The sequence below is a fragment of the Pinus tabuliformis genome, chromosome 7 (genome assembly GCF_031772625.1).
Source record: "Pinus tabuliformis cultivar Carrire ecotype Pingquan chromosome 7, CPIR1, whole genome shotgun sequence".
NCBI lineage: Eukaryota > Viridiplantae > Streptophyta > Pinopsida > Pinales > Pinaceae > Pinus > Pinus tabuliformis.
In genome coordinates this window covers 462,517,218-462,541,911 of record NC_142293.1, presented here as the reverse complement: position 1 = coordinate 462,541,911, position 24,694 = coordinate 462,517,218, and the positions used below count along the sequence as shown (strand labels likewise).

General features: G+C 41.4%; 1 long non-coding RNA gene across 8 annotated transcripts in view; it reads left to right on the top strand.

Moving 5' to 3' along the window:
* Positions 1-23,948, top strand: part of LOC149247951 (uncharacterized) — a 326,494-nt gene extending 302,546 nt beyond the window's left edge. For all 8 annotated transcript variants that reach the window (XR_016265672.1, XR_016265671.1, XR_016265674.1 and 5 more), the window contains 2 exons: positions 22,597-22,814; positions 22,931-23,948. This is a non-coding gene — a long non-coding RNA (uncharacterized LOC149247951). The remainder of the gene's footprint in view (positions 1-22,596; positions 22,815-22,930) is intronic.
* Positions 23,949-24,694: the final 746 nt, after the last annotated feature.

Below are 24,694 nucleotides of genomic sequence, written 5' to 3'. Positions count from 1 at the left end.
TTTCACTTTTAATTTCCTTTCAATTAACTAAAAAATGATTATTTTGAGTTAAATGCCACAAAAAGTTGACTTTGACCAAGGGTTCAAAATATCTTCAAATTCACAATATTCCCTTGGTCGGGGACCTCCAAAAATTTAAAAATTTAAAACCCATGAATTTTAAATGTTGGAGAATTTAATTTTTCCTAGGACCTAAATTAATTAAATTTCTGGCTTTCGCATTTTAATTTATTTTAGCAAAATTTTAATTAATTGACTCATGAGGGGATTATTAATTTTTCCAACCCTCTAATATTTAGCCAATGGTGTCTAACTATAAGGGACCATGCATTAAATATTTTTTACATGAAATATTACATTTCTAACCCATGAAGGGGCAACACCCATTCGTTCTAGACCCTCAATAATCACCCATTTTTGCGACACAAAATATGATCTAGTAGACTAAGTGACTTGTAATAAAATAATCTAACCAAATAGTTAGAATTATTCTCAAATCACTTTTACAGAGACTCGATAAATAACACTAGGACTCATTTAAAATCCTGACAACAAAATCCACCCTAGCTTTAGGGTGAGGTTGGAGGGAAAAACTTTGCTGATCATCCGTGTTTAGAAACACACATGAATCGGTAAGACTAAAACCTCCTAGGATAGAAATCATCATCAAAAAAATAAATTTACATAGGTTGTTACATACATTTGTCTTACTAGGATCATTTACATTACAAAATGCATAATTAGTTTAAAAAACTCCAGTGAACATAGAGCTGATAATGATGAATCAGTGGATCATCTGAATGCTTGGACATGATGGAAATACATGCGCAAAAAGATGTATAGCTATGGGGTAGTTGACATGGAGTTGTCAACAAATCCCATTATCACTAGTGATTTCCTCTGTATTGAGACTCCTCCCATTGGTGAAAGTCCGTAAAGAGCAGGGGACACTGACAGAGGTGATAGTGGGTCTTTGTCGCATTGTCATTTGGTCTAGTAGTTGTCCCTTAGGTACCCGTCCTAGGACCCCTGCTAGATTGTGTGGAAATAAGTCACTTGCCCATTTCCATTTCTTATACCACAATCATATAAAATGCTTACTATAAAACATGAGATATGTATGTAAAGCATTACGTATAGATCTGTATACATATATTAAGGTATATGTGTATAGATATACACATTTTTTTATACACCCCATTTCTATAAAACATCGAGACTTAATTAAAAAATATACATATATTTGGATACAATTCTATAGTAAATTATTTATATAATTCGTATGAAACAGTATATCATCATACATTTATATAAACATGCTCTTAGTCGGGTCAACCTGATCCAAGGTAATCATTTTATATCTCATCCTTGCAATACCACTTCCTATAAGCATTTGGTCGAACATTACCATACACGTATGCATTACCATTTGCATATATATATATATATATATATTCAACGAAGGTGGGGGGAGTCAATACACAATGAGACCGAGATAGTGTTAGTTTTTGTAGCATCAATGTGTTCTAGCCTTGAAATTTTATGGAGAGGCTAGAATACATGAGATCTCCAAAACTCGGAAATCGTTTATGGAAATTCCACCTAGAGACGACATAATTAAAATAATTAATCGTTTTTTAATGTTTCCTAAGTCTAAACGTAGGAAATATGATTAATTAAGGGCATTAATTAAGTCATGGTGAGAATCTTCTAGAAAAAGGCTCGGATCGAGTTCTAGTTAATATTAGCCATTGATTAAGTTTTAATCGTGGTCGTTGATGTCTCAACGAGAAATTATAAGAAGAAACTCGATGGGGCTTGGAGATCACACACCAGCAGTTCGATTTCACTAGTAGATCAATTTCCAGAGTAGCAGCGCTGAGTTGTTGGAGAGAGATCTAGTGAGATCGAAATAGTGAGAGAGGGGCAGGGATAGTGAGGTCGGAGGGATATTTTACAGTTCCGGTGAATGCATTGTAGAGAGGCAATGAGTGCCACAGAGAGGCAGCGCAGAGGCAGCATAGTACTTCAGGGGGGATTCTGTATTTCGCTGGGGAGAAGTGTGAAAATTCCTAGATCTAACAATCTCAGGAATCCTACTGCAACTAGTTGAATCTACTTCTCCTAGATTGTAAATAACATTACAAGCTTATTTTAGATTTCTTCATGAAACATTGAAGTAAATTACTGAAGCATCCTACACCAATTAAAATGATTCTTAGTCATAGAAACTGAGAAAGGAAAATAGAAACACATAGGACACAGTTATTTTTGGACAAATGTCCCCTGAAAAAACCAATGTGGGAAAACCGATGCAACAGATCTGAGGGTTTTATTATTATGCAGGAGTAATTCCGAGTACAATTCCTTGGATGCTCAACTAGCAATCCGATACAGAGAGAAACTGGACAAAACAAATAGTGAGATGCTCTCACCCTGTCACTAGAAGAATCTGAGTCCGATTACGCTAGACTGGAGCCTCTATGTCCCCTCTACGTGGCCTCTGCGCAGAACTACGTCACTCCCACATAGTTCCTACGCCACCTCTGCTGTGTGTCACGCTACTCCTTCTTTGGACCCTTTGCTGGCTGGAAAATCGGAATCTCTGCCTCCCAGTCTCACACCCCAGCTCCCGGCTACTGCAGGAATTCGATTTCCTTCTAAGGCCTCCATTACAACTGCATTAGCTCTGCGTGAGCCTCTCTCTGACTCTCTCTGGATGTCATTCTTCCCTCTATCTGCCTCATACTCTCCGGCCTAGGAAAAATTCCTTTTGAATACTCAGTACTCCTCACTGCAAGAAATCTACTCGATCAAAATTTCCGCCTGAGAACTTCTCACATCAGAAATTCAATCTCTTGATCTGTCGGTGTATTTTCCAAATGATCCTCAAGCCCCTTCTTATATCTTCCTGTTGGACAAGCAACGACCTAGATAAAAACATAATCAAAGGCTTGATCCGTGGATTTTTCTAGAAGTTTCACCTCTGATTAGATTAATACCCATTAATATTTAAATTTTCCTAAGTTTAGACTTAAGAATCCCATTAAAAATATTAATTATTTTAATAAAATCACTTCTAGTTGGAATTTCGCAAAACTCTTTCTGGGTTCTTTGGAATACATGTGCCCAAGCCTCTCTGCAAAATTTGAGGCTTAGAGCACATTCGATGCTACCCAAATAAACAAGAAGTAGTGATTCAGGGCCAGAATCCGGAGAGAGAGTGTGAAAGCCAAGAGAACCCATTTTCCAGACAACAGCTGATCAGATAGTGAGAAGGAAGCGGTTCTGAGTTGTGGGACACAGAACTACATAGGCTAATTCAGTGACTACACAGAGGCAACAGAGAGCAACTCAACTTAAGCCAAGGTCAGTGTCGGATGTTGATTTGGGGTAGCATCGGACGTGCTCTAGCCTCGAAACTTGGTGGAGAGGCTAAGGAACATGAGATCTCCAATACCTAGAAATGGTTTGAGCAGATTCTAAGGAGTTTGAGAGATATTAAAATATTAATATTTTTAAAGGAGTCCCTAAGTTTAGACTTAGGGAAAATAAAATATTTTTTTTTTTTTTTTTTTTTTGACAGTAACGGTTAATTTTATTTGGGCGGCAAACAAGCTACCGCGTGCTTTTACATTGCTGCGAAGTCAGAGACAGAGTTCTGAGGAAATCTGAAAGGAATTGGATTTGTTCGCCTCTAAACCAGAGATTTACCAGTCCATCTGATGTTCGGAGTCAGTGAATTGAGCTTCGTCGACTTTGACATGAATTCTCTCAGTGCTGGCTGTTGGACAAGGTGGAACATCGCACAGTGCCAGAGGACTTCCTTGGACGGATCCTGATCTTGCTGTGCCTAAGAGCATCGATGCTGTTGAGTGGCGGAGGAACCTGATTGACCACGCTTTGGAGAGATTGCTTCTGCAGCGGGGAGCTCCATCGCAATTTTTGCGTAGCTCAGTGGATGCTGCTTTCCGGGAATGAGAGGCTCTGTTTATGCTGATCACGGCCTTCAGGATTGAGAATAAAGTGAAGATCAAAGCTGAACTGAGTTGCCCCCATGGGGATCCTTCGAGGGCTCTTGGAAAGCAGGAACTCGACAGGAAACAATGGTCATTGAAAAGGAAACTGAGATTAGAATGCGTATTAATATAAAACTGTGTTAGAATGGTCCAAAAGTCATGGATCAAGCCAGAATTAATCTTAGCCATTGATTAGGAACTTAATCTCAGCCATTGAATTGTCAACGAGAAAAGTATAAAAGGGGGCTTGAGGGTCACTTGGAGAACACACCGAGTCGATCAAGATTTTGACTTTCTCGGGCAGGGTTTGCTGAGGAAGTTAAGAGAGTGATCAGAGTTGCATCTGAGTGGCAGTGAATACAGAAGCAGAGAGGGAGAGATAGTACTGAGAGGATCAACGCAGTAGCTGGGAGAGTGGGACGCAGAGTCAGCCAAAGGTTCACGCAGAGGCAACGAGGAGCTGCGTAGTGCCTCAGAGAGCCAGCGTGGGTAACACAGAGGCTCTAAGGGCTGACACAGTGCTTCCAGAGGTTGACACAGGCCAAGCTAGAGTGACGTTGGGCAGACGCTGAGCCAGAAAGGGCTGACGCGGTCCCTAGAGGCTGATGTTGGGGTTTTCGTGGAGCAGATTGGAGCTGAGTAGCTGCTGGAGTGTTTATCCGGGGTTTCAACCGGAGCATCTGTCTCCGAAGGAGATGTACTACTGTCGATATTTTTCTCTTTTGGGTGAGCCGGTTTTGGCACCCAGATTGTATTCTGAAACTGCTTAATAGTTAAAACCCTCAGATAGCTGCACCGATTTTCCCCACCGGGAAAAGGTGCAATCTCCACTAGAGAGAATAGCAATCAAAGTCCCCATCATAAGGTCGAGTGCAGTACTACATATTGGTGGAGTTGGAGGACTAGTGTAAGGAATAAAGTCATAGGTAGAGCTGGAAATTGAAGAACACAATGTGCTGGTATCAGAGCACATTGGTATCAAAAATTTTCAAATCTTGATTAAAGTCTTGCACTAATTCTTGCGATGAGTGGAAATTAAATGAAGTCATATGTTGAAAGTAAGACATGGTGTGATTGTTTATAGAGCTCCGTTGCCATTGTTTATAAAGATGCGTTGTTTACAGGCCGTATGCTACTCGTGGGTGAGAAATTATTTGTGAGATTCACATGATTTGTTCAATAAAAATGACTATAATTAATGAAGTATTAGAGTTCCTAAAGAATCTTCTATCGTCTACTGCTTATGATACATTAAAAGTGAGCAAAGTTACTTTGTCAGACATTCAAATTTGTGTGCAAGATGCATAAGCATAATTCTGAACTTGCTTTTGTTCAAAACAATTATCTTTGTAAGATTGAGAGAGAATCCAAGCAGCTACATCAAATCAATAAACCCAAGGTTAATTCAGATGTAGTACCCATTTTAGGAGAATATGTACAGAAAGATGCAGAAGTTCAGGTCCCACTTCCCAAGCCCATCATCAGACCTTGGGAAGTTCTTGTCAGCAATAAACAAAGAACTTGTCTTGGATATGACAAGGATGTGTCCTTTCATATTCCGGACTATACCAAGCCAATCAAATTTCAAAGCGATGGATTTCTTCATGATGGTTTATCTTCAACTCTTTTAGATTCTACTCCTTCCACAACAGCCAAAAGTTGTTAAATGCCAACATTGTGATTGAGCTGGCCATATGAAAGATCACTGTTTTGATCTTCATCCATGTGACCATTGTCATAAACCACTCATCATTCAAACAGATTCTTCAGAAACAAGCCTCCTGCATGAACAAAGATTCATCTTGGATGGATCTCTTCTTGGCAATGGGGCTTCAACAACCAAGAAGATATTTCGCTCATACAATAGGATTTGTTCTCAAATATTGAAAAGTCTTGCAGTTGAGTTTTCGCCATCTTGTCACCTTGTATTTGACGGGGGGAGAGGGGAAGTGATGGTCATATACACGCTTCAAAGCCAAATCAAGTGAGTCTGAGCCACAACCTACCATGCCAGATTCAGAGTTGTAGGCAGAGATAAAGATGCCCCTAAGCATGCCTTCGGTTGGTGGTCAGCCTTAAACCATGTATGCGGGGTTAAGATGTCCCTTCAAATAATTGGGGACACTTGCTCTAACAAAAGACTTCGGCTTCTTGCGAGTTTTGGAAGAGTTCCCAGAATTGTATTAAAAATTCTAGAGTTGGTGGTCATCCTTAAATCACCGCAGGTTGAGACCTCCCTTTTAAGGTTGAGGTTCTCACTTTTTATGTGGGGTGAGACCTCCCTTTCCAGGTTGAAGGTCTCCCTCTTCAAAACATTAGGATCACTTCCTCTAGCAAAAGACTTCAGCGTCTTGCCAGATTTGGAAGAGTTTCTTGGATGGATCGCTTCTTGGCAATGGGCTTCAACAACCAAGAAGATATTTCGCTCATACAACAGGATTTGTTCTCGAATATTGGAAAGTCTTGCAGTTGAGTTTTCACCATCTTCTCACCTTGTATCTTGCAGGGGGGGAAGTGAAGGTCATATACAAGCTTCAAAGCCAAATCAAGCAAGCCTGAGCCACAACCTGCCATACCAGATTCAGAGTTGTAGCCATAGACAAAGGTTCCCCTGAGCATGCCTTCGGTTGGTGGTCGGCCTTAAACCATCTTTGCGAGGTTGAGACCTCCCTTCAAATAATTGGGGACACTTGCTCTAGCAGAAGACTTCAACTTCTTGCCAATTTTGGAAGAGTTCTAGGAATTGCATTAAAGATTCCAAAGTTGGTGGTCATCCTTAAACCATCGTAGGTTGAGACCTCCCTTTTCAGGTTGAGGTTCTCCCTTTTTATGCGGGGTGAGACCTCCCTTTCCAAGTTGAAGGTCTCCCTCTTCAAAACATTAGGATCACTTCCTCTAGCAGAAGACTTCAGCTTCTTACTAGATTTGGAGGAGTTTCAGGAACTGCTCTAAGTGTTCCAGTGTTGGTGGCCATCCTTGTTAGTTTTTGGTAGCATCGGATGTGCTCTAGCCATGAAAATTGGTGGAACATGAGTTCTAAGGCACATGAGTTCCAAAGAACCCAGAAACTGTTTGGTGAAATTCCACTCGAATATTATTTTATTAAAATAATTAACATTTTTAATGGGGTTCCTAAGTCTAAACTTAGGAAAATTAAAATATTAATGGATATTAATCAAAATATGGGTGAGAATGATCTAGAAGACGGATCAAGTCATGTTTTAATCTTAGCAGTTGATTAGAGAATTAATCTTGGTCATTGAAGTCCCAACAGGAAAATTATAAGGAGGCTCGGGGTTCATTTAGAAACACACAGAGAAATTGAGGAAATCGATTCTCTAAGATGAGAAGTTCTCAGGAGGAAAATCGATTAGGGAGATCTTGCAGAAGAGGGGCAGTGAGAATCTGGGAGAAGGACTTTTTGGAGAATACTGACAGAGAGGTAGAGAGCACTTGCAAAGAGGCAACGCAAAAATCGGGAGAGCTAACACAGAAAAGTTGCTTATCACGCAGAATCCAGAACTGTCAGAACAACTGAAATTATCGGGAACTGCCAAAACTGCCGGGAGAGCTGATGTAGAGGCAGCGCAGTAGCCGGGAGAGCCGACTCAGAAAAGTTACCTGTCACACAGAATCCAGAAGTGCCAGAACAGCCAGGAGGGCTGACACATAGGGCAGAGAAGGTGAAACAAGGCTGGCGCAGAGCCAACACAAAAATAGTCGGGGTTAGCCAATCTTGTGCCGGATCAGCCGAAATTCTGTTGGGTGAAGTGAGGTAAAACTCACTCAAATTGTCCACCAATATTTCTTCTGTAAAGGATTGCTAGATGAGCATCCTAGATTTGTATTTAGATATTTCTCCTGCATGATAATAAACCCTCAGAATTGTTGCACCGGTTTTCCCGCATTGGCTTTTTCCAGGGACTATTGTGTCCAAAAATAAGTGTGTCCTATGTATCTTGTTCTTTGTTTTGTTTCCTTGTTTCATGTAATCAAATTTAAGTAGTGTAGGCTGCATAAGTAATTTGCTTTGGTATTCAGAAGAATAACTTGATAATGTATTAAAATCAAGTAGGTGAAGTAGATTCAAATTTGCCGCAGCAGGGGTTCCTTGAGGATTAGGAATTTTCACATGGTATCAGAGCATTGATTTTGAAACAGTTAGAGCATATCAAGTGTTGAGCAGTGAGGCCGAAAGTTGCACTTGGCAGCAATTCAAATCCCCTTGAAGGGATTGCGCAGTCCTTTTTGGGAAGCAAATCTGAGGAAATATATCTCTGAGTGAGACGACAGAGGTACGATTTCCAGTTTCTGAAAGTTTGCAGAGGCAGAGGGAGTGACGCAAAGCCTCAGCGCAATGCTTGAAGGGCACAATTTCTGTCGAGGTAGAAATCTGCTAGAAAAGAACGAAGAAACGTAGAATGGGAATTTTCTCCTCAGAGAACTTTCCACCAGAAAGTTCGAATTTCTCATTTGTTGAGCAACTGAGCAGTGTTAAGCAGTGACTAGCGAAATCAGTTCAACAGTTGGGTGAGATGGCATCGCATGGGCTTAAAGATTAGGACAGGTTGGAAGGTGCTTCCAACTACGTCATATGGAAGACCAAAATTTTAGCTGTTTTGGAGGAATATGATCTCGAAGCCTACGTCAAAAGTGTTGTAGTTGTTCCTACTGACAACGATCAAAGGAAGAAGTACAAGGCCGAGCAAGGGAAGGCGAAGAGGCTCATTCTCGATGGAGTTTGAGATCATGTGGTCTCACACTTGCAGGGCAAGGATACAACCCAAGAGATGTGGGAAGCCTTGTCTTCACTGTATGAAGGCTCTTCTAAACAACAAAAGATGTACCTAGAACAGAAGTTGAAGCAGACTTTGATGCAAAAGGGAGAAGGGATTAACTCCTATCTTCAACGTCTTCAGGATACCAGAGACAAGCTTCATGCGGGTCCACTCCTCAGTCAATCGTGATGGTGAAGATAGCCTTGAATAGAGTCTCGAATGAATGGCAAGTCTTTGTCCAAAGCATATTGGGCAGTGAAAGACTACCTTAATTAGAGGAGATGTGGCCAGCTCTTAAACAAGAAGAATTAAGGAGGGACCTAGTCAAGGTCAACCTCAATGGCAGCAGTGGGAGTGGCACGAAGAGGAAGGAGGAGGAGGAGAACACAACTCTAGCATCAAAGGGACAACAAAAGTAAAAATGGAAGGAGGACATTTCGAAGGTGAAATGTTTCAGTTGTGGCAAGATGGGCCACTATGCATCCCAGTGTCCTTTGAAGAAAAAGGATAAGGATGAGAAACATGATCGTAAGGCTTCTCCAACAAATATTGACGAAGATGAGTTTGCCATGAGTTCCCAGCATCTCCAGGAGGGAGATGGGGTGATATTGAGCTATAGTCGGGAGGACTACATGTGGGCAAGATCCTTGAGGAGTCCACCTCTTAGATCAATTTGTTGCTACGGGAGCCCAAGATTCAGCAGTAGCGAGATGGATTTAGTGTAAGATGATGCAGTGGATTGTTTGGAGGTCATATGCAGTAGCCGGAGACCAGAGACTGATCAGCACAGAGCAAGGTTGGCAGCAGTGTAGAAGTCGGTAGCAGCGCAAAAGATGAAAATTGTTGCTTTTTGGTAACATCGGATGTGCTTTAGCCATGAAAATTGGTGGAGAGGCTAAAGCACATGAGTTCTAAAGAACCTAGGAACTGTTTAGTGAAATTCCACTCGGATTGTATTTTATTAAGTAATTAATATTTTTAATGGGGTTCCTAAGTCTAAAATTAAGAAAATTAAAATATTAATGGGTATTAATCAAAATATGGGTGAGAATGATCTAGAAGGTGGATTAAGTCATGTTTTAATCTTAGCCATTGATTAGAGACTTAATCTCGGCCGTTGAAGTCTCAACAGGAAAAGTATAAGAAGGATGCTTGGGGTTTATTTAGAAACACATAGAGAGATTGAGGATATCGATTTTCAGAGGTGAAAAGTTCTCAGGAGGAAAATCGATTTGGGATATCTTGCAGCAGAGGGGCAGTGAGAATATGGGAGAAGGAATTTCTGGAGAATACTGACAGAGAGGCGGAGAGAGCTTGCAGAGAGGTAGCGCAGAAGCCGGGAGAGCTGACGCAGAAAAGTTACCTATCACGCAGAACCCAGAACTGTCGGAATAGCTGAAACTGTCGGGAGAGATGACACAGAGGCAGCGCAGTAGCTAGGAGAGCTGACATAGAAAAGTTGCCTGTCACACAGAATCCAGAATTGCTGGAATAGCCGAAACTGCCTAAAATTTCGAAATAGCTAGGAGAGTTGATGCAAAGGACAGAGAAGGTGATGCAGGGCCATCGCAGAAATAGTCGACGTTAGCTAGTCTTGTGCTGGATCAGCCAGAATTCTGCCGGGTGAAGTGAGGTAAAAATCACTCAAATTTTCCACTAGTATTTTCTCTATAAAGGATTGCTAGATGAGCATCCTAGATTTGTATTCAGATATTTCTCCTGCATAATAATAAACCCTCAGAACTGCTGCACCGGTTTTCCCGCATTGGGTTTTTCTGGGGACTATTGTGTCCAAAAATAAGTGTCCTATGTATCTTGTTCTTTTCTCTACTTCCTTGTTTCACATAATCAAATTTAAGTAGCGTAGGCTGCAGAAGTAATTTGCTTCAGTATTCAGAAGAATAACTTGATAATATATTAAAATCAAGTAGGTGAAGTAAATTCAGATTTGCTGCAATAGGGGTTCCTTGAGGATTAGGAATTTTTACAATCCTTAAACCACCACCTTATGCGAACATTTCAGAGAGCACATTCAGCCTAGTGTTGCCATGCGTTTTTCCACATTTTGTATTACAACTCTCTTCTTGGACTCCTACATACCCCTTTGGATTAAGAGGGGGATGTTGGACACCTAATCCTCTAAGGGTTGGTGTGGAATGTAAATAGTCAAAGGGAGTCCAAGAGATCACTTGGTATATAGAAACCAAGGGTCATTAGAATGTATTATAGAAGTATATAATGTGAATAATAGACGCAATTGAATGCTTATCCTTCATATTTTGTCCCTACCATTATTGTGTTTAACAATAATATTAAAACCCTCGGTTGCTGCACTGGTTTTCCTGAGTTGGGTTTTTCCAGGGACATAGTCCAAAAATAACTGTGTATTTGTGTGTTTGTGTGCATCTATTCTTCCAACATTTTTATTTCCTCCACAATATTTGTTTTTTGAAGGTTGTAGTGTATTTGTTTCAATATTCGTTGTAGCACACAACAAAATATTTTGTTTAATTAATTAACAAATAGAAGAAATAACATTAGCTTTTGCAATAGGATTCGGAGTTAGCCGAGTTTTCACATGGTATTAGAGTGCAGATAAAAGCCGGGGAGCTCAGTTGCAGAAGGGAAGAGGAATTTCGTAGCTCTGCATAAGCAATAGTTTGAAATCCTTAGAGGCATCGCAATCCCTTGACCAGGAGGGTCAGTTTTTGAGGAAAAGTTTATTTCTCTAAGAGAGTCGACAAAGAATAAATTTTCCAGATCAAATACTACTAGAGGTAGAGATAGAAGTAGTAATTACCTTGCAGAGCAGATATTCAGTTGGGACGCAGTTATTTTGCAGCAGTTTGCTGGTGCAAAATGGCATCAAGAGGAAGGAAGAGCACACACTAAGGGAATTCTTTCCTTAGAGAAATTACAGTCCAATAGTTCGATTTCTCACTGCAGAGCAGCAATAGTTGGGAGCAGATTTGCCCGCTCCAACAGGGAGTGCGTAGAGCCAGTAGCAGCTGTGCAGAGGAGAAGAGGAGTTCGAATTTTTGCAGAGATGGCATCAACAGGGTTGAGAGATCGGGATCGGTTGGACGGAGCCTCCAACTATGTGATTTGGAAGGCAAGAATTTCCTATCTTCTAGATGAATATGATCTCAAGGCCTACATTGATAACCTGGTAGCTATTCCCCAGGATCCAGATTAGAAGAAAGCCTACAAGAAGGAGATGGGAAAAGAGAAGAGGTTGATTCTCAATGGGGTTCGAGATCATGTGGTGTCTCACATAGCTGGAAAAGATATTGCCAGGGAGATGTAGGAAGCTCTTGCTATGCTATACCAAGGATCTTCCGAGCAACGAAAGATGTATCTTGAGGACTTGAGATGTACCAGGATGCAGAAAGGGGAGCACATAGACCCTTTCCTCACTAGGCTTCAGGATGTCTGAGACTAGTTGTCTGCAGTAGGATCAGCGCCCCAACCTATAGAATTGGTGTGTTAGCTCTGAACAATGTTTCCAAAGGCTGGCAAGTCTTCGTCCAGAGTGTTCTGGGTAGAGACAAGTTGCCAGAGTGGGATCGGATGTGGGTTGATCTGTAGTAGGAGGAGGTGAGGCGAGATTTGGTGAACAACACCATTAGTGGTAGCAGCAGTAGCAGTGGGACGAAGTAAGTGAAGGAAGAAGAGAATGTGGCCCTCGCATCAAAGGGGCAGCAGGAGAAACGAAGGAAGAAGGACATTTCCAAGGTCAAATGCTTTAGATGTGGTGAACTTGGTCACTACAACACTCAATGTCATCTCAGAAAGAAGGACAAAGAGGAGGTCCACCTCATGGATTCTTGAGGAGGTCCACCTCATGAATCAATACCTTGCTATGGGAGCCCATAGCACGCAGTAGCAGGATGGACTAGTGGCAGTTGGTGCAGTCAGATGCCAGAGTGATAGATGCAGTAGCTAGTAGCAGTCTGAGACTGAGCAACGCATAGCAGAGTTGGCAGTAGTGCAGTTGGCACAGTGCGAAGTCAACAACAATGCAGAGGCTTCAGTGACAATGCAGAATCTAGCAGCAGTCAGGACTCTGGTGATAAATGCATCACACTAACCACAGTTGGTTCAATGTGTTGGATATTTCTCAGCTGAAGATGTTGCGGTTGCAGTAGCAGCAAATGAGAGGGAGTTACAGTGCAGATGCAATAGTTGACAATAGTTCAACAAGGTCATCGGTAGCACAAATGCAGCTCATATCAGAGTTGTGCAGTTGTGATGGGTAGAGCAGCCATACATCAACGGCGTGACAGGAGGTGGTGCAAAGACAGTGTGTTGCTTCAGTGGGTTGCAGCGCCAAAACACATTCCTCACTAAGAGGGAGTGTTAGTTTTTGTAGCATCGGATGTGTTCTAGCCTTGAAATTTTTAAGAGAGTCTAGAATACATGAGATTTCCAAAACCCAGAAATCGTTTCTGGAAATTCCACCTAGAGACGACTTAATTAAAATAATTAATTGTTTTTTAATGTTTCCTAAGTCTAAACTTAGGAAATATGATTAATTAAAGGGTATTAATTAAATCATGGTGAGAATCTTCTAGAAAAAGGCTCGGATCAAGTTCTAGTTAATCTTAGCCATCGGTTAAGTTTTAATCATGGTCTTTGATGTCTCAACGAAAGATTATAAGAAGAAACTCGATGGGGCTTGGAGATAGCACACTAGCAGTTCGATTTCCAAAGTAGCAGCACTGAGTTTCCAGAGAGAGAGCTTGTGAGCTCGAAGCAGTGAGAGAGGGTCAGGGATAGTGTTATGAAACCAGCTCAAGAAAAGATAGAAAAGATAGATCAACACCTTAGAATTCAGCCTCTTCGAGGGGGCAACCTCCTTTACATTACATAAATGAACAATTCTTCGATGATTCGAATGACAAAACCTCCTTTCTATATATAGGAGTCTAAGGAGTCACAATATAATCCAGCTGACCTAACAATAATAATATAAAGCCACAAAAATAACAATAGAGGGATTCTATGGGCACATTAATAACAATATGGGGGCAATGGGGGCACAACAATATAAATAAGGGGTATAACTACAATAGTAATGGGGTAATCACTAGTATTATAGGGACCCAACATGCCCCTCGCCTTCAAAAAAGTGTTGTCCTCAACGCTTGAGTAGTTCTGGATACTTCTGCATAAAATTCTCATCCTCCCATGTGGAATCTTTAGCGGATAAGTTCTTCCACTTGATAAGGTACTCTGAAATTGATCGATTTTTTAGCTGTCGAGTTCTTGTTTCTATAAGTGCTTCCGGTTCCAATATAATTTTTCCTTCCTCGTCAAGTTCTGGCAATATTGTTTGAACTGGGAGCTTGTCGCCTATAACCTTCTTTAAGCATGAAACATGGAAAAATGGGTGCAATCGAGAAGCTGCAGGAAGCTCCAATTTGTATGCCATAGTACCAATCTTTTGCAACACCTTGTACCTGGGTTACTTTGAAATGATGAATGTTAGGGTGCAATGACTCCTACATTTATAGTGTTATGGATTTACTCTTGATTATTATATGTGAGAGTTGTTGATTTCAGTAGCATCGGATGTGCTCTTGCCGCGATATTTTGTAGTGAGGCTAAGACACATGCATTCTCCAATACCCAGAAATCGTTTGGGAAAATTCTACCTAGAATAATTAACTTTTTTTAAATGGTTCCCTAAGTCTAAACTTAGGAAATATGGTTAATTAAAGGGTATTAATTAAATTTGGTGTGTATCTTCTAGAATAAGACAAGGATCAACTCCCAGTTAATCTTAGCCTTTGATTATGTTTTAATCTTGGCCATTGGTGCTCGAACGAGATATTATAAGGAGGAGCTTGATGGGCACTTGGAGAACACATCGAATGAGAGATCAGAGATCGAATTTTCTCAAGAGTAGCAGCGTTGAGTTGCCGGAGTGAGATCCAGTGATCTTCTTGTAGTGAGGGGCAGGGATAGTAGTCCGGAGGATATTTTTCCAGATCTGGAGAATGCAAAGCAGAGAGGGCATAGAGCAGTTCAGTGAGACAATGCAGTACTACACAAAGGCAACGCAGAGCTTCAGAGGGAGTTTGAAATCCAAATGGGAGAGTCGAGATCCAGTGCCAGAAGCCTAGGTGTGAGACCGGAGGGCCAAAAGGTCGAATTTCCAGATAGCAGGAGGTCAGCAAAGAAGGTGACAGAGCCTAGCTAGTGTGGCGCAGATTTGCGTAGGACTGACATAGAAGCTACGCAGAGGCAACGTGGGGCCCGCCAACCAACCCCTGATCAGGGTCAGATCTGTCGCATCAGTGTGTAATTTTAATCACTAACTCTTTGCCAGTTTTTCTCTATATCGGATAGCCAGTTTGGGCATCCAACGATTTGTACTCAAAAACTACTGCTTAATAATAAAACCCTCGGCAGCTGTACTGATTTTCCCACATTGGGTTTTTCGGGGACATTGTCCAAAAACAACTGTGTAAATGTGTGTGTGTTTATTTCTCTCTAGTGCTATATTTAGTTTCTGCAGTATTTATTTTGTGTAGGTTGCAGTGTATGTATTTCGATATTTGTTGTAGAAAACTGCAAGTAATTTGCTTAAGGAATTTAACAAATAGGAGAAATATCATCAGTTTGTTGCAGAAGGAATCGGGTCACCGATTTTTCACATGGTATCAGAGCACAGATCGTGAGTAGAAGAGCTCAGTTGCAGAAAGAAAGAGGGAGTTCGAAATTACTACAAAGGCAGAAATTTGAAATCCCAGAGGCAGCGCAGTCCTTGGGCCAAGAAGGTCAAAGCTTTGAGTTAGATCGATTTCTCTGAGTGAGTCGACAGAGAAATTCGATTCTCCAGATCGAAGCTTTCCAGAGGCAGAAGGGAGCAGCGTATTTTTCCTTGCAGAGCATATCTTCAGTTGGGACGCAGTTATTTTGTAGCAGTTGCTGGCAGAATAGCATCAGGAGGAGCAAAATTGGGAGCAGCAACTGCAGCAATGTCGGCAGCAGCAGTGACAACAGTTTCTGGATCAAAGGAGGACAGCTATTGCTAGGGGAATTGTTGTCTTTGCCAAATTTTCCGCAGTGATGAAGGTTGCACGAGGATGCAAAAAGGGGAGTGTGTGGATCCCTTCCTTACGAGGCTTCAGGATGTCCGAGACCAGCTTGCTTTAGTAGGTACAGTGCCCCAGCCCTCAGAGTTTGTACGATTAGCGCTGGATAGCATTTCAAAGGATTGGCAAGTTTTCGTCTAGAGCATCTTAGGCAAAGAAAAACTGCCAGATTGGGAATGTGCGTAGGTTGATCTACAACAGGAGGAGATGAGGCGTGATCTGGTGAAGGCCACAATCAGTGGCAGTGGGATGAAAGCAATGAAGGAAGAGGAAGACGTGTCCCTTGCGTCAAAGGGGCAGCAGGAGCAGCGCAGAATAAAGAAGGACATTTTGAAGATCAAGTGCTTCAGGTGTGGCTAGCTGGGCCACTACAGCGCTCAGTGTCCTCTCAGAAAGAAGGACAAAGAGGAGAAGCAGGATCAGCAAGATGCATTCGCTGAGATTGACAGGTTATCCTCCAGACTGGAGGAAGAGTTTGCCATGATTGTCCTAGCAAAATATCGAGGCAAGAGCACATCCGATGCTACTGAAATCAACAACTCTCACATATAATAATCTTGGATCAAGACCTTGCTACAGGAGCCCATAGTCAGTAGTAGCAGGATGGACCAGTGATAGTTGGTGTAGTCAGGTGCCAGAGTGACAAATGCAGTAGCTAGTAGCGGTCGGATTCTGAACAGCGCAGAGCAGAGTTGGCAGCTGTGCAGTTGGCACAAATCAGAGTTAGCAGCAATGCAGAGGCTTCAGTGACAGCGCAAAGGCTAGTAGTGGCCAGAACTCAGATGACGGATGCATCATACTGAACACAGTTGGTTCAGTATTTTGGATGCTTTTCCGTTGTAGTTGTTGCAGTTGCGGCAAGAGTAGTTAGAGAGGGTTGCAATGCAGATGCAGTGTTGGAAGCAGTTCAGTAGGGCCAACAACAACGCAAATGTAACTCATATCAGAGTTGCGCAGTAGTTGGTGGGCAGTAGATCCATACATTAGGAGCACAACAGGAGATGGTGCAGAGACAAAGTGATGCTTCTGTGGGTTGCAACACTAGAGCACATTCCTCGCTAAGAGGGAGTGTTGATTTTTGTAGCATCGGATGTGTTCTTGCCTCGAGATTTTATAGAGATGCTAAGACATGTGCATTCTCCAATACCAAGAAATTGTTTGGGAAAATTCCACCTAGAGATGATTTAATTAAAATAATTAACTTTTTTTAAATGGTTCCCTAAGTCTAAACCTAATCTGGTTAATTAAAGGGTATTAATTAAATCTGGTGTGTATCTTTTAGAAGAAGACGAGGATCAACTTCCAGTTAATCGTAGCCTTTGATTATGTTTTAATCTTGGCCGATGGTGCTCCAACGAGAGATTATAAGGAGCTTGATGGGCACTTGGAGAACACATCGAATTAGAGATTGAATTTCTCAAGAGTAGCAGCATTGAATTGTTGGAGTGAGATCGAGTGATCTTCTTACAGTGAGGGGCAGGGATAGTAGTCTGGAGGAGAGTTTTCCAAAGTCGAAGAGTGCAAAGCAGAGAGGGCATAGGGAAATCAGTGAGGCAACGCAGAGCTTCAGAGGGAGTTCGAAATCCAGCTGGGAGAGTCGAGATCCAGTGCCAGAAGCCGAGGTGTGAGACCAGAGGGGCATAAGGTAGAATTTCCAGATAGCAGGAGATCAGCAGAGAAGGTGACGTAGATCCCAGCCAGTATGATGCAGATCTGTGTAGGATTGATGCAGAGGCAGCGTGGGGCCTGCCAGCTAGTGCCTTCTCAGTGTCGGATCTCCCGAATCAATGTGAGATTTTTCTCACTAACTCTTTGCCAATTTTTCTCAGTATCGGATAGCAAGTTTGGGCATCCAACGATTTGTACTCAGAAACTACTGCTTAATAATAAAACCCTTAGTTGTTGCACCGGTTTTCCCACATTGGGTTTTTCTGGGGACATTGTCTAAAAACAATTGTGTAAATGTGTGTGTGTTTATTTCTCTCCAGTGTTGTATTTAGTTTCCACAGTATTTATTTTGTGTAGGATGCAGTGTATGTATTTCGATATTTGTTGTAGAAAAATGCAAGTAATTTGTTTAAGGAATTTAACAAATAGGAGAAATATCATCAATTTGCTGCAGTGGGAATCAGGTCACAAATTTTTCACATGGTATGGGCGCACAAATTGTGAGCAGAAGAGCTCAATTGCAGAAAGGAAGAGGGAGTTCGAAATTATTGCAGAGGCATAAGTTTGAAACCTCAAGGCAGCGCAGTCCTTGGGCCAAGAAGGTCGAAGTTTTGGGTGAGATCGATTTCTCTGAGTCGACAGAGAAATTCGATTCTCCAGATCGAGCTTTCTAGAGGCAAAAGGGAGCAACATATTTTTCTTTGCAGAGCAGATCTTCAACTGGGATGCAGTTATTTTGCAGCAGTTACTGGAAGAATAGCGTCAAGAGGATCAAAATTGGGAGCAGCAGCTGTAGCAATGTCGACAGCAACAATGGTAGCAGTTTCTGGATCAAAGAAGGGCAGTCATTGCTGGGGGAATTGTTGTCTTTGCCAAATTTGCCGCAATGATGAAGGTTGCAGGAGGATGCAAAAAGGGGAGTGTGTGGATCCCTTCCTTACGAGGCTTCAGGATGTCCAGGACCAACTTGCTTCAGTAGGGACAACGCCCGAGCTCTTAGAGTTTGTACAATTAGCGCTAAATAGCATTTCAGAAGATTGGCAAGTTTTCGTCCAAAGCATACTGGGCAGAGAACAACTGCCAGATTGGGAACGTGTGTGGACTGATCTGCACCAGGAGGAGATGAGGCGTGATCTAGTGAAGGCCACAATCAGTGGCAGTAGTAGCAGTTGGACAAAAGAAGTGAAGGAAGAGGAGGATGTGGCCCTTGCGTCAAAGGGGCAGCAAGAGCAGTGCAGAATAAAGAAGGACATTTCGAAGATCAAGTGCTTCAGGTGTGGCGAGTTGGGCCACTACAACACTCAGTGTCCTCTCGGAAAGAAGGAAAAAGAGGAGAAGCAGGATCAGCAAGCTGCATCCATTGAGATCGACACGTTGTCCTCTAGATTGGAGTAAGAGTTTGCCATGATTGTCAAGATGCCTCCATGGGTGAGGTGGGGCGATCTGGAGTTGTAGCCCCAAAGAGCTACAGGATGGGCAGGATCCTTGAGGAGTCCACCCTTGGATCAAGACCTTGCTACAGGAGCCCATAGTCAACAGTAGTAGGATGGAACAATGACAGTTGGTGCAGTCAGGTGCCAGAGTGACAAATGCAGTAGCTAGTAGCGGTCAGATTCTGAACAGCGCGGCGCAAAGTTGGAAGTTGTGCAGTTGGCACAGAGAAGAGTCAACAGCAACGCAGAGGCTAGCAGCAGTCAGAACTCAGACGACAGATGCATCATACTGAACATAGTTGGTTCAGTGTTTTGGCTGCTTTTCCATTGCAATTGTTGCAGTTGCAGCAGCAGCAGTTAGAGAAGGTTGCAATGCAGATGTAGTGTTGGAAGCAGTTCAGCAGGGCCAACAACAACGCAAATGTAACTCATATCAAAGTTGCGCAGTAGTTGGTGGGCAGTAGAGTCATACATCAGCAGTGCAATAGGAGATGGTGCAGAGACAGAGTGATGCTTCAGTGGGTTGCAACACTAGAGCACATTCCTCGCTAAGAGGGAGTGTTGATTTTTGTAGCATCGGATGTGCTCTTGCCTCGAGATTTTGTAGAGATGCTAAGACATGTGCATTCTCCAATACCAAGAAATCGTTTGGGAAAATTCCACCTAGAGATGGTTTAATTAAAATAATTAACTTTTTTTAAATGGTTCCCTAAGTGTAAACTTAGGAAATCTAGTTAATTAAAGGGTATTAATTAAATCTGGTGTGTATCTTCTAGAAGAAGAGAAGGATCAACTCCCAGTTAATATTAGCCTTTGATTATGTTCTAATCTTGGCCATTGGTGCTCCAACGAAAGATTATAAGAAGGAGCTTGATGGGCATTTCTAGAACACATCGAATGAGAGATCAGAGATCGAATTTCTCAAGAGTAGCAGCGTTGAGTTGCCAGAGTGAGATCGAGTGATCTTCTTGCAATGAGGGGCAGGGATAGTAGTCCAGAGGAGAGTTTTTCAAATCCGAAGAGTGCAAAGAAGAGAGGGCATAGACCAGTTCAGTGAGGCAGCATAGTGCCACGCAGAGGCAAACCAGAGCTTTAGAGGGAGTTCGAAATCCAACTGGGAGAGTCGAGATCCAGTGCCAGAAGTCGGGATGTGACACCGGAGGGCTAGAAGGTCGAATTTCCAAATAGCAGGAGATCAGTAGAGAAGGTGACAGATCTGGGTAGGATTGATGCAAACGTTGTGCAGAGGCAGCGTGGGGCCCGCTACCAGCCCTTGATCAGTGTCGGATCTCCTGAATCAGTGTGATATTTTTCTCACTAACTCTTTGCCATTTTTTCTCTGTATTGGATAGCCAGTTTGGGCATCCAACGATTTGTACTCAAAAACTACTGTTTAATAATAAAACCCTCAGCTGCTGCACCAGTTTTCCCACATTGGGTTTTTCCGGGGACATTGTCCAAAAACAACTGTGTAAATGTGTGTGTGTTTATTCCTCTCCAGTGTTGTATTTAGTTTCCGCAGTATTTATTTTGTGTAGGCTGCAGAGTATGTATTTTGATATTTGCTGTAGAAAACTGCAAGTAATTTGTTTAAGGAATTCAACAAATAGGAGAAATATTATCAGTTTGCTGCAGTAGGAATCGGGTCACCGATTTTTCACAAGACTTACTACAATCCTAATACCTCTTTGTCTCTGTCTCTTTGTTTTGGTTTTGTCATTTAAACTTCACTCCTATTGTATTCTCATTGTTATCTTTCTTCATGTCCTGTAAGTCTAGTCTCAGTGCAGATTGAAGAACTAGATCTCAGTTGTATGTGATTGCCTCTATGTATCTGAATCTTATCAGACATAAAATAATCTTGAAGACAGTCTCAATATGCAGAGGATTAACTCTAAAGTTAAAACATCTTCTGTACAACTATCGTAGGGACTTTCTACTTGTAATGAACAATCTGGACTATTGTAATTGTCAATATTTCAGAATGTTCCTCATTTGAAGGCGGTACACTTGGTTCACAAATTTATGATCGATATATAGAGATGCTGCATTTAAATTTCACATTGACCTGAACAACAGCATTTCTGGTGCCATTTTTTTATAAAATGAAGCCAATAGCACTTATTCTTGAGAACTAAAATGGGTTGGATTAAAGTACAATTTGGTCACGGAGTGGACATTAGGTCTTCAGCATGCTTCCATGTTTTAAATATGTACATTTTCCTAAGCACAAGATGAAATTTAAGGGAAGATGATCTCTAAAATTAGTGGAACCAGATGAGACTTATAGGAATATGCAGGCGAGAATGGGAAGGATTGAATTACAGTCTGGTCACTAAGTCGAAGGTAGGTTTTCTGCATGCTTCCAGGTTCTAGATACGTACTCTTTTCTGAGCACAAGATGAAAGTTAAGAGAAGATGCTCATTAAAATTAGTGGAATCTGATGAGATGTCTAGGAATATGCAGGTGGGGATGGGATGGATTGAATTATACCCTGGTCACTAATTGGAAGCTAGGTGCCTCCCCATGCTTCCAGGTTATAAATATGTAATCTATTCTGAGCACAAGAAGAAAAAGGGTATTTCAAAATTTATGTTCTACATACATACATAGATAAGGGAAGATGCTCATTGAGATTAATGCAATCCATGACAATATGTAGAGATTTGGTTCGCTCATACCATTTTGATTCCATTTACGTGCAACATCCAGATATTGAATAGCATCCTTTTGCAAAGATGGATTTAAAAATGTACCTCCAATGGAGTCATAAACAGATACAAGGTACAACATATATATTATGGTAGCCAATGAGAGTAACTGGCCCAGAAAATGCCGTTTGAACAATTTTTTTGGCTGTAGTCAGCAGCACTGTAGCAATGAGATGGCTCTTTCAGACTTCAATTAGTCGACTTGCAGTTTCTCCTTTTTCAAGTTAGCTCAGTGGATTACCGATTTACATTTCGTTTAGCATTATGATGTTGATATTTGGTGCCTTGGCTTTTTTTTCTTCTTTCTTAATGATTATCAGCCATAGCCCTTGGGCCAGATTTCTATCTGTTGGTTTGTTACCTTGTTTTGGTTCTATCATTTTTCTATCTTTGCGAAGATGGTTATTATGGTATATACTTAATGGTTTGAAATGCGTGATTGAGTTTGCTTTACTGCGAAATTCTTAAAAACTTGCGACTACATCCTGGCTATATTTTTCCCTGCTCCTCAGAGAGTGGCCAAAACTCAATATGTAAGCTAACTGCATTCAGTGAGTGTACCTCAAAAGTAAAGAAAAAGCACATACAAATATAACTTGAATTGTTATGATGCTTTCTATTGCCAACAAATAAAGAAGTGATCCAGCTAATTCATAGCACAAATTCCACCTGCCATGATGTTTCTGAAGACAGCCATCCAGTACTGTTTAATGACATGCTATGTTTGTGTTTATGATTACAGTGTGCCTGTTTATTTAACCATCTCTTAATTGATGAACAAGCAGAGTAGCTTCTTGTCATTCGTAACTAATAGAATTGAACATGACATTTACCATGACCATTTTTTATAGATGATTCGAATTTAAATTGAATTCATATGCAGGATCATTAAGTGCCACTTTGTGAGGGACGTTCAAGCAATTCTAGGATTTATAATGAGTCCAGCATAGAAGCTTCCAGTCATAAAAATGGTGTCTCACACAGACTTCTGAGTACATTTTCAGAGTAAGCAATCAAATACAAAATTTTACCAGGAGAAATTATGCATGCCAGAGATCGCCTTAATTTGAAATTTAGAGCATCATCACTTTTGAGCAACAGGTCAGCTAAACCGTTTGATAGAATGTAGTTATCTTGTTTGTGCTGGCAATACAGCGCAGTGCCTATTTCATCAATGTAACAATTTTTTATTAACATGGGAAATAATGACTGTGCAGGTCAGCAGGATGAGAAGCATTCCCTCAGCTGAAACAAGAGTGGATAACTATGCTGCAATCGATGAACAGATCTATTTTACTGATGCAGAAAGCCGGCCAGCTGATGTAAGAAACTTGCTGGCTTCCAGGATTAGTGCGTCTGAGGAATTCATGGAATAGGACTTTTCATTGCGGAGTGGCTCAGAGCCACCAGCGCTTACAAAGATGGCCATTTGCAGCTTGCAGAGAGAAGCTTTTATTCCAAGGTCAACCAAAGTCAAAGATTCTGGAAATGAAAATGTAGAATCAGATCTGGAGGGTTGCACTGTTTGTTTGGAACAGCTTTTGCCTGGGGAACAAATTATATGCCTTCCATGCATCCATAGGTTTCACATTGGCTGTCTGACTGAAGGGCTTATAATTTGTGGAGAATGCGTATATTGCCGGAAAATTGTGCATTTGGCATCAGCATGATCATGTAGGATAACTTGAGTTAGAGCATCATCCATTGTGACCACTTCTGTGAATAGGATAAATGTGACTAGGAAAAAAAATTATTTCCAGGAAAGCAGTTATTTTTTGGAAGGTCAAAATCCCACTGAAGATTGAAGCCACGGCACCTTAAAAAATGAAACTCTTCTCTTCATGTTGTTTATCAAATCTGTGTATGTTAGGGTCAAATTTGAAGGTATGCAAAATTTTCGTAATTCCCATTTCTGCTGGAATACTATGAATACTTGACATACTCTTGGGTTCTCTCTAGTGGAGGTTAACATAATTTCTGTCTTATTCCAAAAATTTCACAGCAACAGGCTTTTCTGGAGAAGGATGTAGCACTATCATTTTTATTATAGAGTTACGAAAATGTAGTAAATAATAATGCAACGACCTTATTGTCAGCACTTTTTCTGACTTGAGGTCAAGGGTGATATTTTAGACTACAGACCTGTACTAGCTGATAAAGAGGTGTATGATTTATCATGCATTACTTTTAAGTTCAATGTATGATACACCTGCCAGCGTTTGACCTTAACCTACATATGACAACCACCATGAATTATAAAACTGTGCCTACCAATTAAGAATACTGTTTCTTTTTATCACAAGGTATGTTTGATTGTTGAACAACTCCCTCCTTTTAGTTTAGTCTATTTTGGACGCAGAAACACCATGGGAGGTCTCATGTTTTTGCGTTTAGTAAAATGTAATTGTTTAAGAAATCTTTTGTGTTTTGTTTTTGGTAATTAGGAATGCTCAATAAGTAGTAAAACGAAGTAACTTGCATCTTCAACAATATCTAATCTCTTATGATACCAAAAGACCATGTAATGTTTTCTAGTCGAAATCAGTGTTTTCAAAACTGTTTTAAAAAACCGGTTACCGGTCTAACCGGCCGGTTAGCAAGGCCGCCGGTCTAAACCGGCCAAAAAACCCGGTTGGAAGGCCCCCTTCGCCCAGTTTTTGCCCTAACCGGTGAAAAACCGGCCGGTTTAGGATGGAACCGGCCGGTTTGTATCAAACCGGCCGGTTCCGTCCTAAACCGGCCGGTTTTAGGCATGCTCTTCAAACGAAACAGTTTGTAATCAACAGATCACCTGTGTTCCTTTGTGCAGGATCTAGGGTTAATTCAGGCACAAACTCAGCTATCTAAGAGGCATCACTCGGATGTTGTGTTGTCTTGTTCTGAATCTCAAAGAACTCTCAAGCTGAACTTTGCATGAACTTGAACCATGGAACCAAAGGGTATGCTCACAAATGTGCATGATCATTTACAATAAATTTGTG